The sequence below is a fragment of the Vipera berus genome (genome assembly GCF_964194415.1).
Source record: "Vipera berus genome assembly, chromosome: 3".
In the NCBI taxonomy this organism is placed as follows: Eukaryota; Metazoa; Chordata; class Lepidosauria; order Squamata; family Viperidae; genus Vipera; species Vipera berus.
The window spans coordinates 190320848-190338431 of NC_138204.1; positions in this window are offsets into that span (position 1 = coordinate 190320848).

Sequence of the window (17584 nt, forward strand, 5' to 3'; positions counted from 1 at the left end):
AAACTGCAGACCTTCGGATTGACAAGCTCAGCATCCTAACCCACTGAGCCACCACGTCCCTTGTTTCTGTCCTATTTCTTTCCTATTAGTAGTAATTTTAACTGTTCGTGTCTGGCTCTTGGAGACTTTATAGACAAGTACTATCCATGCTTCCCTGTCAAGCACAGCTTCTTTCAGTTGTTGGATGTTCACCTTTATATCAGCTATGATGGTATCAAGCCAGTGAGTTCTTTGCTTGCCCCTTCTTTTTGATCCACTAACCATTCCTAGCATTATTGACTTCTCCAATGAGGAGGAGGAGGAGAAGATTTATAATTGGACAGACTTCTTTGGGCTCTATCTCTACCATACTGGGGATATGCCAGAAGGTAGTATACAGAAACATAGAAGCCTTTATACACACCTATCATTAGAACTTATTTTCCTTTCTTTCCTTTCACTCTTGGCATAGCTGGGGTGATAACTGACACTTCTTTCACAGGATTCCTTTTGACACAGCAGAATCTTGCAGCTGAGGCAAGGCCAGAATTAATAATCTGTGTGAGCAAACACACAGCTGCTGTTTGTAGAGAGAGATTCTATTAAGGAACAGTGAATTCTCATAATTAGCAGAGCGGTTTCTACAGCTGCCCACCTGACCCCGGACTACACAAATTGTGTGTGGTGTTTGGCCTGTAAATCAATCTTATCTAATTACTATAAGTTATTTCCCAGTCCTAATGGCTAGAAGAGTAAAAGTAAGGCAGGAAGTTCCTTAGTCCTCACCCAATAAATTGTTACTCCTGTTTGACCCACCTTTACATGGAAATTCATATTTTGTATATGATTGTTTCTAGAGGAATGGAAGAGTAGCCTATTATTTCAAAGGTCAAATAATATTCAAGACATTTTGCTGGATGGTGACTAAATGACTAAGAATGAGTATTTTCCATCATGTTCCAGTAGTAGTAGTAGTAGTAGTAGTAGTAGTAGTAGTAGTAGTAAATTTTCTTGCACAACTGTGTGCATTGGGCAGCAAGTTCTTTCCAATTCTTTCAGTTAGCTGTAGCAGTATCAACTTATTCCAAACAGTGGAATTCTGGTTAGCTGCTTCAAAGACCTCTTAGGTCTTCTCAGCCCACCTGTGCACTCAGAAGACTTAGCCATAAAGTCAGTGCTACTTTGCTGTCTTGGCTTCTCTGTGTAAGTTTAAGTTTAAGTTTATTTGATTTCTATACCGCCCTTCTCCCGAGGGACTCAGGGCGGTTCACAGGGCATATATAAATAGCAGTACAAAAATTAAAAAGAAATTAAACCAATGCCCAATTAAAATACAACAACAATAGAATAATAAAAAACCAATTAAAAAACCCATATTCCCCCATCAGGCCAGACCAGCTAATTCAAATAAGTGGGTCTTCAGCCCGCGGCGGAAGGATCGAAGGTCCGATGCCATCCGGAGCTCAACCGGCAGTTGGTTCCATAATGCCGGAGCACCCACAGAGAAGGCCCTCCCCCTGGGGGCCACCAGTCAACATTCCCTGACCGGAGGCACCCTGAGGAGGCCCTCTCTGTGGGCACGCACAGGGCGGAGGGGAGTTGACGCCGGCAGCAGGTGGTCCTCGAGGTATCCCGGACCCATGCCATGTAAGGACTTAAAGATCATAACCAAGACCTTGAACCTCACCCGGAAGACAACTGGTAACCAATGCAGCTCGCGGAGCAAAGGTGTAACATGGGAGTACCGGGAAACTCCCAAGACAACTCTCGCGGCCGCATTCTGTACCAGTTGGAGCCTCCGAGTGGTCTTCAAGGGAAGCCCCATGTAGAGAGCATTACAGTAGTCCAGGCGAGGGGTCACGAGCGCATGAGTGACCGTACACAGGGCATCCTGGTCCAGATAGGGCCGCAACTGGCGCACCAGGCGAACCTGGGCGAAAGCCCCCCTAGTCACAGCCACTATATGATCTTCCAGAGTAAGTCGTGAATCTAGGAGGACTCCCAAGTTGTGAGCCCTATCCACGGGGGGTAAGGACTCACCCCCCATAGAAAGCGATGGAACATTTTGAATGTCCCGGGATGCCGGAATGTACAGCCACTCAGTCTTGTCAGGGTTGAGTTGAAGTCTGTTCCTCCCCATCCAGACCCGAACCGCCTCCAGGCAACGGGATATCACAGCGAGGGCATCACTGGGGTGGTTTGGGGTCGAAATGAAAAGTTGGGTATCATCAGCGTATTGATGATACCCAACTCCAAAACCACGAATGATCTCACCCAGCGGTTTCATGTAGATGTTGAACAGGAGAGGCGAGAGAACCGACCCCTGAGGAACTCCACAAACGAGAGACCTAGGGGCCGATCTCTGGCCCCCTGCCAACACCGACTGCGAGCGTCCCAGGAGATAGGAGGAGAACCACTGAAGAACTGTGCCTCCCACTCCCAATCCCCTGAGACGCCGCAGCAAGATACCATGGTCGATGGTATCGAAAGCCGCCGAGAGGTCTAATAGGACTAGGACAGAGGAATATCCCCTATCCCGAGCCCTCCAGAGATCATTCACCAGAGCGACCAATGCCGTCTCCGTGCTGTACCCGGGCCTGAAACCCGATTGGTACGGGTCCAAATAATCCGCTTCATCCAGGACCAGAGGGAGCTGATGCGCCACCACACTCTCAACAACATCTGTGCAAGCAAATGCATATCCAGAGCACCATGGGAAAACCTTGGAGTACTTTTGTTCAGCCTTCAAGAAGCCTCTTTGTGGCTTGAAGGAGTATATCCAGCTGGATATTTTGTTTGCACATGAAGGATCTTGTCAAATATCCTGTACACTCCTGCTAAATATCATTGTGTGCATCTCTCTCAGCTCTTCATTGTCTAGAAATTCTCCTTTGTTGTTTCTGCTCACCTCACTCAACAATGATTGATATGATTAAGAAGTATCAACAGCAGAAACTGGAAGTGTGAATGGTTGTAGAATTTAGGTTTTCTAGTTACTGATGCTAAATTTGTGTCAGTGTTATTTGAGGCCTATGTGTTTCCAAACATTTTAAATAATGTTATTGCATAATAATTTTTAAAGAGTTTTATAGTAGGTTATCCAAAGAGCATTTAATTTACATGATGTAATTGCTTGAGGACCTGATACAGCAGTGAAAATTGATAGGCTGGAGAATACTATAGATACAACCTTTCCCATGGAAATTTCATAGTTCTGAAATACCTTTTATAAGAATGTTACTCTGGGATGATTTGTACTATAATAACTGTTTCATCTATTGCTCTGTCGTTGGAATTATTTTTATATTACTTTAGTTGAGCCTTAGTAGTTATATCTGAATGGGTAATGTTTTGTGGTCAGGATCCACATTTTTATTTTTTAACATGGGAGGGAATTCCAAAAGCTGTGGAAGGAAGGAAAGAAGAAAGAAAAAAGGGGAAGATAGGTTTGCTGGTGACTTTATGCCATCAAACAATGATGGCCATAACATTTAGGTACTTTGCAAGGAGGAAGATTCAGAGTTTTGAGGGATTACCCCCAAATGGGGAAAAGATAGCATTAAAATTTGGTGGTTTTTTCCTGCCAAATTTGGGGAGTGCAGCGAGGAGCTTAAAATGAGGCTGGGGAGGTTTACGAAGTATGTAGGCCATGAATTGGTTACTCTAGATTACAGGTGTCAAACTCGATTGCATCATGTGACATATTGTGACGTATCACAATGTTTTTTGCCTTTGCAGAGCTGGGGTGGGCGTGGCCTGCATGTGACACATCCAATCTATGGGCCACCAGTTTGATACCCCTGCTCTAGATCATATGTTGCTGTTTTTCTATTTTAATTGTGTTGTTTCTGAATGTGCTTACATAGTTTTATAAAGTAAGATAAACTGCCTCCTTGAAATGATAAATTATACTGAAAAAAATAATTTCAAAATTCATTGAATCAATAGGATGAAATAATAAAATTTATGGTGTTCCAATGATATCATAAAAGTGGCTCCTGTTTAAAGAAATCATTTCATAACCATTCTTGAACTGTTTTTAAATGTCAACTGAAGTCTTATACTTGTTTAATCAGAAACATGCTCTGTGTAGATAAATAGGATATGAAACATATAAAGAAATTCAGTATTTGTTTATGGATTATATAAGTTACTGTTTAGTTTGATAAGTGATGAACATGCTAAATCTTTTGCCACTTTACACTGTGATTCTGATTTAAGAAGTCTGTGTATTTATCCTCATTTTTAACTGGCAGATGGACAGGCCAGGGAAATAACTACAAAAGAATTGCACATGAGCAATTATATGAAGATTTTAAAATATGGTGGATGAATGTGTTTCTGTTCTCTGTCTATCATCTCTCTGGCAGGAAATACGTAATTCAAGAAAGAAATATGGGAAGCAAAAACAGGCAGAAGGTTTTCTTCAAAAGAGGGGGAAGTGTTTTATTTTTTTTTTTTTTTTTTTTTTTTTATTTTTAATTCCATTTATATCCCGCCCTTCTCCGAAGACTCAGGGCGGCTTACAAGCTTAGCAGTAAACAAAAAAAAAACAAAGAGTAGTAAGTCTATGTGGGTATTTTAGGAAGGAGTTGTTTCATGGCACAAGAATGAGCAATGTTAAATAGAAGAAGCAGAAAGAAAGCAAAATTATCCCAAACAGGTGAGCATATGTTAATGGTGCTAATAGTATCATGGCTTCCTACAAATTCATATAATAAATTGAGAAGGCTACAAACAAGACTTTTGTCTTCAACCATATTGACTGCAAAAATGTTTCATAAACTTTCTTGGAAATTGTTCAGTTTACAAAAATTGCTGTTGACTATGTGGCTATGTGATTAGCTTTCTGAAAATTGTATTGGTAGCAGAAGAAACAGAATTTGAGTATAAATGTGCACATTACAAAGTGATTACACAATATTCTGGTCGGTTCAGTGATGCCTGCACAATTGCAGGTACTGTGGTAAAGTAGTCCATAGATGAGTCAGTCATGATACTAGCCGTCTTTGAGTACCTTCAAGCTTAGGCTCCACAAAGCTGTATTTCTGCTTATTTCAAAACCTTCCTGGGATGAAATTCCACTGAGAGTCCATTGGCATAAGAACTAGTGGCTTTGTTAACTTCTCCTGCCCTGGGTAGCTAATAAATTCAAACAAGATAGAGATAGAGATAGAGACAGACAGAGAGACAGAGAGATGGTAGATAAACGTAATTTGGCTCTAGCGTGGGATCACGACTTAACATAAGCTTGATTCAACTGTGCAAAATTGTGGTCAATGATATTGTTATGTACTGGGCTTTTGGAATATCACTACATGAATTCGTCTCCGGTCCTGCCATTGGTCAACTTTGGGTGGCAAGTATAGCTTTAATCTGATTGGTTAATACCATAGGGCCTGGCTATATATTGAAGCAGGGTGACTCCAATTTCTCAGTACAGTTTCTGCTTAAATAAAGTATGAGTTTGTCTGTACTCATCTGCATGTTCTCGTTCCTGCTCATTAGAGCCCACGACATAATAGATATGATATCTAGATTTTCTTCTGTATAAGAACATAATGTTTTCCATGTCTGTTTGTGTGAGAGACCTAGCATATATGATGTATTTTCTATCTTCTCTCAAGGGACTAGACAGGTTGTGTACCTTTATTGTATATCATCTAGGTATGTTATGTGTGACTCTAGATGTCTATATGTGAGGATATAATTAGGATAGGTACATACATGTTGCCTCTGCATGTGTGAGTATCTTTTCTCTTCGTGTGTGTGTGTGTGTGTGTGTGTGTGTGAGAGAGAGAGAGAGAGAGAGAGAGATATGGTAGATAAACATAATTTGGATCTAGCATGGGATCACAACTTAACATAAGCTTGATTCAACTTCACAAAAGTGTGATATGATATGTTGCAAATGAATGCTAGAGAAGGCTCAGATCTACTGTATCTCTCCAGATCAAAAAAAGAAAAAGAAATCTAAGTACTATTATCAAATAGATGATACCACTTAGACTTTTTTGGTCCAGAGAGATGCAGTAGATCTGAACCTTTTCTAGTTACCATGGTACCATTTAAATCCTGCTATGCACAATGCTGTATCTTTGGCCCTTTCAGGAGATCAAGCACATAGGAAACAAAACTAGAATGAAAATGATTAAGAGGGCAAGAGAAGCCATCCATAAAGTCAGCAATGGGTAATCATTTTGTTGTTGAATTTTGTGTATTTGTCAGCTGCTCTATGCATCTAGTGACCCCAGGAAGAGGCTCTGCTCCTGACCTGTTATGACTTCCTTTTTTGCATGCATATTTTAGACTTATTACAAAAGGTTTCATTTACAATTTACAGGCTGAGCAGCAATGATGACATTATATAGAGGTCAGCCTTAGCCACATCCTCCAGTAATGGAATTATAATCTAGACAGCTGGAGAGCATTCCCAAGAGGGATTGAGGGAGACAGTTCCTTTATAGAAAAATAAATTCATCAGACATATTTCATGTGCCTGAAATATTAGGAGATATCTGGACTTGAAGATGTTTAGAAAGGAGGGATTGAAGAAAAAGAATGCATCCTTTTGATAGCAATAAAACTCAAATCTTATGCCTATATTTTTATATTTTCCAAAGCCACCCCCTCTTCTAAAAGGAGTTTGGTCAACCTATGACCCATTTTGCTGTTAGGTTCTCATATATGTGTTTTCAGTTTTAATGCTTACCACAACTAGCTGTGTTAAATAACTTTCGTCCGGTCTCCAACCTTCACTTTCTTGCGAAGGTTGTTGAGAGTGTGGTGGCACATCAGCTCCCTCTGGTTCTGGAGGAAGCGGATTATCTAGACCCGTACCAATTGGGCTTCAGGCCCGGGTACAGCATGGAGACAGCATTGGTCGCTCTGGTGAATGATCTCTGGAGGGCTCGGGACAGGGGATATTCCTCTGTCCTAGTCCTATTAGACCTCTCAGCAGCTTTCGATACCATCGACCATGGTATCTTGCTGCGGCGTCTCAGGGGATTGGGAGTGGGAGGCACGGTCCTTCAGTGGTTCTCCTCCTATCTCCTGGGATGCTCGCAGTCAGTGTTGGCAGGGGGGAAGAGGTCGACCGCGAGGCCTCTCGCTTGTGGAGTCCCTCAGGGGTCGATCCTCTCGCCTCTCCTGTTCAACATCTACATGAAACCGCTGGGTGAGATCATTCGTGGTTTTGGAGTTGGGTATCATCAGTATGCTGATGATACCCAGCTTTTCATTTCAACCCCAAACCACCCCAGTGATGCCCTCGACGTGATGTCCCGCTGCCTGGAGGCGGTTCGGGTCTGGATGGGGAGGAACAGGCTTCGACTCAACCCTGACAAGACTGAGTGGCTGTGCGTACCGGCATCTCGGGATATCAGGATATCCCATCTCTCTCTATGGGGGGTGAGTTATTACCCCCCGTAGATAGGGCTCACAACTTGGGAGTCCTCCTAGATTTACAGCTTTCTTTAGAAGACCATATAGTAGCTGTGACTAGGGGGGCCTTCGCCCAGGTCCGCCTGGTGCGCCAGTTGCGGCCCTATTTAGACCGGGATGCCTTACGTACGGTTACTTACCCTACGGATGCCTTACGTACGATCACTCACACACTCGTGACCTCTCATCTGGACTACTGCAATGCTCTCTACATGGGGCTACCCTTGAAGACCACTCGGAGGCTTCAACTGGTACAGAATGCAGCCGCGAGAGTTGTGTTGGGAGTTTCCCGACACTCCCATGTTATACCTCTGCTCCGCGAGCTGCATTGGCTTCCAGTTGTCTTCCAGGTGAGATTCAAGGTGTTGGTAATGACCTACAAAGCCCTACATGGCATGGGTCCGGAATACCTTGGGGAGCACCTGCGGCCGGCGTCAACTTCCCTCTGTCCAGTACGCTCCCACAGAGAGGACCTCCTCAGGGTGCCACCGGTCAAAGAATGCCAACTGGTGATCCCCAGGGGGTGGGCATTCTCTGTGGGCGTGCCAGATTTATGGAACCATCTTCCAGTCGAGCTCCAGATGGCGCCTGACCTCCGCTCCTTCCGGCGCGATCTAAAAACTTACCTCTTCGAACAAGCTGGCCTGGCCTGATGGTATGGGGTTGGGTTTTATTAATGTGTTTTAACCTGCTTTTAATGTGTTTTAACTTATTTGTGGGCATCTTGTTTAATCTTTTTTATTTTTTGTATTTTGTCTTTTAATATGTATTGCCCTGTTCACCACCCTGAGTCCTTTGGGAGAAGGGCGGTATACAAATAAAATAAATAAATAAATAAATAAACTAGCAGTAATGCCAAAACTTCAAATATATTTTTTTTCTTGATGGAAAAAGCAAGAGAGCAAAAACAACTGGAAAGCTATGGAGCCAAATAGCTTGAGTTTCAAATATAATTACTTAATGATTATGTTTTGTTCTTTAAGATAAAATAACCTTCTGTCACTTTTTTTTCAAAGTGAACCATAACTCTCAGTTTTGTGCTCAGAGATGGTTCGTACTGACATATTAGACAAGATTAATATGAGATTGGCTAATTTTGAGTTGAATTTTTGTGGAAAACTGACCATTGTTTCCAAATATAGTGTGAAGCAGGCTGCAAATTAGCCCAACTGACTTTACAGTAGGATAAAATATGTAAGTTTATGGTTCAGTTTGTATGTGCTGTGCAAGCCTAGAAAATTGGTTCATTGACTAAACTATGATTAAAAATGGGCCAAATGTTTTGTGAAGATAGAAATTGTGTTTGCATTTAGGAAATCTATCAACATGATTTTATTTCATCGGGATCTGAGTGCTAGAATGTAGTGAGCGTACATTTGAAGAATACTGTTTTCTGTCATTGTTTTGATTGTAATAATATTAAATTGTCAGTTGTTTTTAAAGTTTTGAGTTATTCATTATTGCATTGGCTTGCTCATGGACATAGTCCAAAGTCATCCAGTTTGGGACAGTCTGTAATTACTGCAAAGGGAATGTGGTTTAACATTTCCTGTTTAGCTATTTAACAGTTCAAAATCATTATCCTCTAAGGACCTGGAGTGAATGATTTTAACCTGAAAATTTAAACCTATGAGAAAGAGTTAAATAGCTTCTTCCATTCATCCTTTGCTTATTCCAGTTTGCTATAGATTAGGTATTTTTTGTCTTTTTAAAATAAACATTCAGAAGTGAGGAAAAAAAACCCCTCTCATTGTAACATTACTCTGATGACACAATTATTTTAAAGCTGTCAAACTGTAGATATTCACGGATGTTAGCTATCATTCTGTTAAGCTACATGAAAACTGAGTAAATCTGTAATTGGAATTTTCTCATCTTGAATGCCTTCTAATTGTTAATAAAATTAATTTGGCTTATTTTGTCATTTCATTTTCTTAAGATGCTGCTTTTGCTTTCTTAATATAGACATTGTCTGGTTACTGTCTAGAACATTTCATTTCCCAAGAAAATGTGGTGCTTCATCTGAGGAATGTAAGCAAATTGAAGGAGCAGCTGAATTGCATACTACCCTTGGCCCATATCATCACAATAATTGGTAGAATTAATCCACACATCAGTAATTTCTTCTTGCCTTCTATTTCAAGTCCATGACTAAAAATAGACTCTGTAAGCTTCAGCACAATGACATACACGTAATCCTTGATTTAGGACAATAATGGAGTCTGACCATTACAAACGTAAGTTGTGGTAGTCATAAAGCAGACCACTCACATCATCAACACTATTTTACAACCCTTTTGCAAATATACACATCATTTGTAAAGTAAACCTAGTATTCACTATGGGATATTTTTGTTGAAAACCAGAAATAAATTTACACCATTTTGGCAAAACTGGTCATGTGACCACAAGGCACTGCAAATAATCTTAAATGTGGGTCAGTTGCTGTGCATCCAAAATACAGTCACATGACCACAGGATGCACAGCCATGGTCTGGGTCGTAAGTACCTTTGGAAGAGGCGTTGTAACTTCAAACATTTATTAAGCAAACTGGTGATATGTCAAGGACCACCTCTACGTGGGAGACTTTAAGTCAAGATGGCAATCATGACTATATGATTGAAACCTACTTTTATATATATATGACTTGGTATTGGCTCTCATCTTGACTGTCTTTGTTCATACAGTGCCAATATCATTGTTTTGGCACCTATCAATGTTTACATTCATGGTCACCTCTGCTTTATCTATCCAAGAGTGAGAAACCTTTAGAGACACACTTCATATTTTCAATTGGGGCCAGGTCTGTAGCAGATTGGGTAATGTTTACATCATCCATGTGGGGGTATTTGGGATTCTGAAATTCCTTTCTAGAATCTGGATGTTGAGATTGATATTTTTCTTTGGTTTTTACATTCAAAATGCTGGGACAGGCTGCTGAACATTTTAGCAGTTGTATTGCAGAGTAGTGGAAAATATCCTGAAAAACCATAAAAAGAGGGCTGAAGAACTGTATGCAGCTCTGGGACTATAGGTGATCTCCTCCTATTTAGCCTTATAAGGAATCCTACAGAATGCCATAATTTGCCTGATATTTTCAATGACTGTTGAGTCAATCTAATGAAGATCCTTTGATAGTACTACTCATTTGCAAGCTACTCTATTTCCAACATATTATTATGTATAGTTGAAATGCATGAAAATCAGCTAAGGGTATCCATTGGGGTGGGAGAGGAGCTAAATACCAAAAAGCAGCATTGCATTATTGTGATGCAAGCTCCATCCCTTGGGAGCATGCACTGTTATGTCATATGTATGAAGGGAAAACAATTTCTGCTTTGGTGACTTTAACAAAAACATCAGCTTTTGCCACACTCTGATAGAAGCCTGGAGTTTCTCCCTTCAACATTCCTTTTTCGTCTTTTACCTTCAGCGGCTTTAAATGTCTAGAAGGGAGGAGGAGGAGGAGGAGGAGGAGGAGGAGGAGGAGGAGGAGGAGGAGGAGGAGGAGGAGGAGGAGGAGGAGAGTTTTCTGAGTCCACATATGGCTTTGCTGTGAAACACTGTCATTCACAGAGATAAAGATCTCCATCACCCTTTACCCCTTAAAACAAATCATTTTCAGGTAAAACACATTTAAAATAATTGAAACCAAAACATTAAATTGGGAACAGATGTTTCAAACTGACCCAGAAATATTGAAGTACTTTGGTAATGAATACACAGAGCTCACTTTTCTGAAACACAGCCAGGCTTCCTGTTTTCCTAAAGAGTGCATATTTCATATTGCTTGTCCCTCTTTCCTCATGTTACATAAATGAAAAGATTATCTGCTTCATCAGTGGTGACCTATGCAAAAGAGATTGTCTAGAGTTAGGTATGGAATAAAAAAATTAATTCCACCCATATTGGAGGACAGCCTTCAGTCGAATTTCCTGCCAAGCTCTGAGAATTCATTGTTGCATTCCCTTCAACCCCAAATTTTGCAACTGAGTTTTCTGAAAGGAGGAGAAAGAGAAGGATACACATTTGTATGTTAGAGATAAAATGCGATTTAAATGGCATACATTGGAATGTAGTCACAAAAACGGCTGCGTTAAAAGAAAAATGTGCAACACTATACAATTTTTTAAAAAATGGAAATTGATTTGAAAATAAGCTAAAATGAATGGAGGATGAAGAAAAAGAGAAACCATTTGAAGAAACCAGTTTATGGATTTCCATGATTTGGGCTTATAAAGATTCCATAATTGAAACTTCTTGAAAAATTCAATCAAGTGAAATTTCTCGGATGATATTTTTTTAAAAATACCATTCTGTAACCCCTTTACTGCTATGTTTCTTGATCTGAAATCACAATTTATTTTTATTCAAAATGGATGGATTCTGATTTTATTTCTGAATTCTTATCCTTGTTGAGAATGGTTCTTACATAGATCTTAGATTGTGCTGCAGCTGCCAAAAAGCCAACACAGTTCTAAGCTGCATTAACAGAGGGATAGAATCAAGATCACGTGAAGTACTAATACCACTTTACAATGCCTTGGTAAGGCCACACCTGAAATACTGCATCCAGTTTTGGTCACCACAATGTAAAAAAGATGTTGAGAGTCTAGAAAGAGTGCAGAGAAGAACAACAAAGATGGTTAGGGGTCTGGAGTCTAAAACATACAAAGAACGGTTGCTAAAATTGGGTATGTCTAATGAAGAAAAGGACGAGGGTGGACATGATAGTAGTGTTCCAATATCTCAGGGGTTGCCACAAAGAAAAGGGGGTCAAGCTAGTCTCCAAAGCACCTGAAGGCAAGACAAGAAGCGATGGATGGAAACTAATCAAGGAGGAAAGCCACCTAGAACTAAGAAAAAATTTCCTGACAGAACAATTAATCAGTAAAACAACATGCCTGCAGAAGTTGTGAATGTTCTAATACTGGACATTTTTAAGAAGAGACTGGACAGCCATTTGTCTGAAATGGTATAAGATTTCCTGCCTGAGCAGGGGGTTGGGTTAGAAGACCTCTAAGGTCCCTTCCAACTCTGTTATTCCATTCCATTCTATTATCACAGCTATGTGAACATAAAGCTGAAATAGCTGGCTGGTTATCTTTTCATGCCATAAAGACCAAAATGCTACATCTCAGTGTAGAAACCTGTAGGAGGTCAGGCTTTGTGCTGACCATGGACAAGGATTCCAGGACATTCAAAAGCTTTCATACATGAGTAATAGTGTATGTGTTTATGCAAACCTAGAAAAAATAGATGAAAGTGTAGTGGGATTGGAGATTTATATTTTTAGATGCAAATGCAACAGAAACAATTGGCTTAAGTAAATAACTGCTTTAGCACAAATTAATTTTCTATAAATGAAATGAGTGAATTATTTTGCTGTCTACATAAGCTATTCATGGCCACTAATGTGAACTGAACATAGGACGATGCACACAGTAAAAAAAAGTGTGAGATTGCTCCCCTGGGTGTGGAAAGTTAATTGCAATCTTAATTGCAACTTAGAATAGAAGAGCAATAATTTGGTAGTGCTCCTATGATCACATCTCATCACATTATATTTATATTTGCATGAATTTCATACTATATTATTGAATTAACAAAGCAAAAGGAAAGAAAGTTCTTAATCTTTCAAAGGCAAAGTGTGACATCATTGCTAAGCCTTTCTCAAGCAAAATGCCTCTGTGAGGTGGAATTGTTATTCATTTCATTAGCAGTACATTAACAAGGGTTGTTATTTTTCTTGATCTGACTTTAGGTCTTTGACCTTGACGCAATGAGGTTCTGAGATTCTGTAGTGTACATCAACTCTCCTGATCTTTTCAATCTGAAAGGTATTTTCATTTTTCAGTTACGGTAACTGTGGTTAAAGCCAAGCAACACTTTGTGTTATGAATTGTACAATGCATCTTTGTTAACCCAACATTTATATATTTCTTATAAAGTATTTAAATGATAAAATATTTATTTTAGTTGTTTAATTTCATTGTTCTTAATAGAATGTAATGACTGTGTGTTGTTGATATGGAGAACATTTTGAGAACACAGTAAACTATATATTTTCTTAATAATGCAAGCATTAATAATGTGAATAAAATTATGTATTTTCCAATAGTGCCATCAGCACTAAAAGCATTTAAGTTACTTAATACCTGGTGCAACAACAAAGTAACAGCAGAGCCACCAATAGCAGAGATGAACAATAATAGAAGAGCATATGGAAGAAAGCCAACACACTCCTAGACTGCATTAGCAGAGGGATAGAATCAAGATCAGTATTAATGCCACTTTATGATGCCTTGATAAGAGCACACTTGGAATATTGCATCCAGTTTTTGCCTCCATGATATAAAAGGGATGTTGAGAATCTAAAAGAATACAGAGAAGAGCAACAAAGATGATTAGGAAACTGGAGGCTAAAACATATGAAAAATGGTTGCAGGAATTGGGTATGGCTAGTTTAATGAAAAGATCATGGTGACATGATAGCAGTGTTACAGTATTTGAGTGTCTGCCATAAAGAAGAGGGGTGAAACCTATTCCCCAAAGCACCTGAAAGCAGGACAAGAAGCAATGGATGGAAACTAGTCAAGGAGAGAAGCAACCTAGAACTAAGGAGAAACTTCCTGACAGTTAGAACAATTAACCAGTGGAACAACCTGCCTCCAGAGGTGGTGAATGCTCCAACACTGGAGGTTTTTAAGAAGAGACTGGACAGCCATTTGCCTGAAATGGTATAAGGTTTCCTGCCTGAGCAGGGGGTTGGGCTAGATGACCTCCAAGGTCCCTTCCAACTTTATTATTATTATTATTATTATTATTATTATTATTATTATTATTATTATTATTATTATTATTATTATTATTATTATTTGTCCAGAATGGTGTAAAATCTTCTGCCTGAGCAGGTGGTTGGACTAGAAGACCTCCAAGATCTCTTTCAACCCTGTTATTCTGTGTTCTGTATATATTTATACGTTTGGGTTGTACAAAGCTCCTACTTAATTAGGATTAAATTTTGTGCTACTGGTGCTTAAAATTATTTTATGTCTATCTTATTTCACATTCTTATTTACATTCATTTCTATTAAAACTAAAACTATCAGAGTCTGGATGTACATTTTTGTTGGTTTAAAAAAGAGGAATTGCGAGGGTAATCTTTGAAGATACTTTGCCCAAAGGATTCCTACTAGATAAAACAATCACATCAGCAACTGCAGAATTTCCTCTTGACTTCAGACCAAGCTCAAAGTATTGGTGTCAAACCTTTCCTTCCACCATGACTTGGGGCCACAATCTCTTTTAAAAAGCATTTGCCCATATATATGCTTGCATTATTATAGGTGGCACTTGTTTCAATTTCCCCAAAACAAGTGGATCTAAGTGGCAGCTTCAAGGGCAAAAGCTTCTTTTGGTTTCACTATCCCACATCTGGAATGCTGTCATTTATAGTATGTATATATTTGTCAAACTGCAAATCTATGAATCACTGAAAATTTTCCCAGGAGTCATAACACTGACCAGATGTCCTACTCTGTGATTGCAGAAGACACAGGGCAAATTTACTGGGGGAAAAAAAAATGACATGAGATTCTTTCTCCTGCCTTTCCATGAACCTCTGAAGCTTTTAGTCTTTTCCCCTAAGGCTGAGAAATCTTGGCAACAGACCTCACTCCTGGTGATCTGTGTGTGAGGATTGGCCAGGAGGTTAAGTAGAAGCTTTTCATTGGCCTCCTGATCCAGGGATGTAGACACCAATCTTCAGACTCATCTAAATAAATTCCTTTTAAGGAAAATGGAGTTCATATTTTAAAGAAAATGATACGACGCTGTAAGGCAATGAACATCGTCTTTCATTTCTACCATACCATTCTGTTGGTTACAAGGTTTGGAGGCTTCTGGGAGTCTTTTTGCACCATTAAGTTCAGACCTCTGCTCCATCCATTCATGATTTTCCCTGAGAAATTTCCTGGATTAAAAATTTAAGAAAAAAAAAGAAAGGAAACTTGGAAATCAAGGATATCGTCTATGTTGGAATGTATACTTCAACCAATATAAGTAGTCCTCGACTTACAACGGTTCATTTAGTGACTGTTCAAAGTTACAACAACACTGGAAAAAGTGACTTATAACTGTTTTTCACAGTTACAACTGTTGCTGCATCCCCATGGTCAAAAGTCAGACTTTTAACAACTGACTCATATTTATGAAAGTTGCAGTGTCCTGGGGTCAGGTAATCCCCTTTTGTGACCTTCTGACAAGCAAAGTCAATGGGGAACCCAGATTCACTTAACAACAATTGCAGTGATTCACTTAATAACTGTGGCAAAAATGGTTATAAAATGGAGCAAAACTCATTTAACAAATGTCTTACTTAGCAACAGAAATTTTGGGTTTAATTGTGGTTGAGGACTACCTGTACTAAGAAATAAGAATGCTAATAGTTCTGATACGGAGCAGTTTGAATTATCTTTCCTAAATTATCTATTGGCCTTTTATTCTTATTATATGCACACACGTGTGTGTGTGCGTGCACATACACACAAACACACATATAGAGAGAGAAATTAAAGTATATCTTAACTATTTTTCTTAAAATATATTTACCTACAAGTACTTTGATTTTAAAAATACTATTTTTATCGATGCAGAAATACGTAACAAATATATGGGGCAGCATGTAAAAAAAAACCCTTGGGAGTAAGCAGATTGATTCACCTTTCTTATTAAAGAGCCAGCCTTCTAATTTGAATATTTAGTCACCATATTTAATTTATGGCTAAGGATATCCCCAAAGTAAAGTTATCTTGGAAAGACCATGTGGTGGATAAGCAACAATTCCATGTAAATGTTATTTTGTGTCACTCTTAGGAAAGGATAAATCTTATCTGCTTTGTTGTCTGTTTGGTTTGCATTGTTTTTCCAACAAAAGTTCATGCCATCCTGTTTCTTTACCAATTTGGGCATAAAACTGAAAGTCTGCCTGAAAAACATGTAACTGTCCCAAAACCCCCACATTTTGCAAAACAAATTAGCCTAATATATGCTATTTTGCGTTATTATTGTCATTAGCTTTTCTTCCCAATGAGTTTTCCTTCATATATGCTTTTGTTGTGCATGTGTGTTTTTTAATCAGAGAATTGCACTGTAAAATTTAGTGAAGTGTGAAAAGATAATTGTGTTCTGATTTTTAAATTAGCTTGGGAAATGCAAATTAGGTTAAAGTGCAAACCAAATAAATTTCTCCCTATCTCTAGTCACCACTGTAGCCCCACAGCAATACAATAATTTATAAACACTCTGCCCCTTTATCAAAACCAAACCATTCATATTATAGTATTTAATCCAACATGCACAGAACATTGTGTTTGAATGCTGATTATAAAATAATTGCCATGCTGCAGTTTAAAGGGAAAGGACTATGCTTTATTTTTTACAAAATCTTACTTTTAAGTTTAGGTGAAACCCTTTCTTTTTATATTCCACAATTCATAGGTGAATGGGTACATAAATCCCAAGAAAAATTACACACCTGTATTGACATATGCTTGCTGTAATATGTAGTAAAACTGCCTCCCATTCAGTCTAATGAGAAGTGCTATTTTGGCTTGTCAGAATCATCAAAATGTAATTAAGTCCATGAAGATTCAGGTAAGTGCAAAAGATATGCATCTAATTAAAAAAAATAGAGCAGAAGTGGAGACTTTAATCAATTGCTTTATCTTCATTTTTGCTTTATTTTTACACATACATATACAGACAGCAAAGAACACAATTACTGTGACATAAAATAGAAATGTATAATTTGGGAGGAGACGTGGACAAAAAAAAGAGTTCCATGAAGACATGAAAGTCTAAAAAACAAAAAAAGTACAGGGGAAAAGATCTCAGAACATAGAATCAATGTATAGCGTACATATGGAAATAATGACACAATTGTTTACTCGCTGGTTTTAATGATATTCACTTTCTCCGAATCATAATGTGGAAAATGTGAGGGCCAGATGTTAAGCCTTCAGCACAGAAGCAATGAACACTGGAATGTCTATTGAAATAATTTCTCCTGACACTAAAATACAATGTATCTTTTCCAATGTCTTAATATCACGCTTTTTTGCTGTTGTTGAAAGAATTATTTTTATTCGCAGCTTTAGA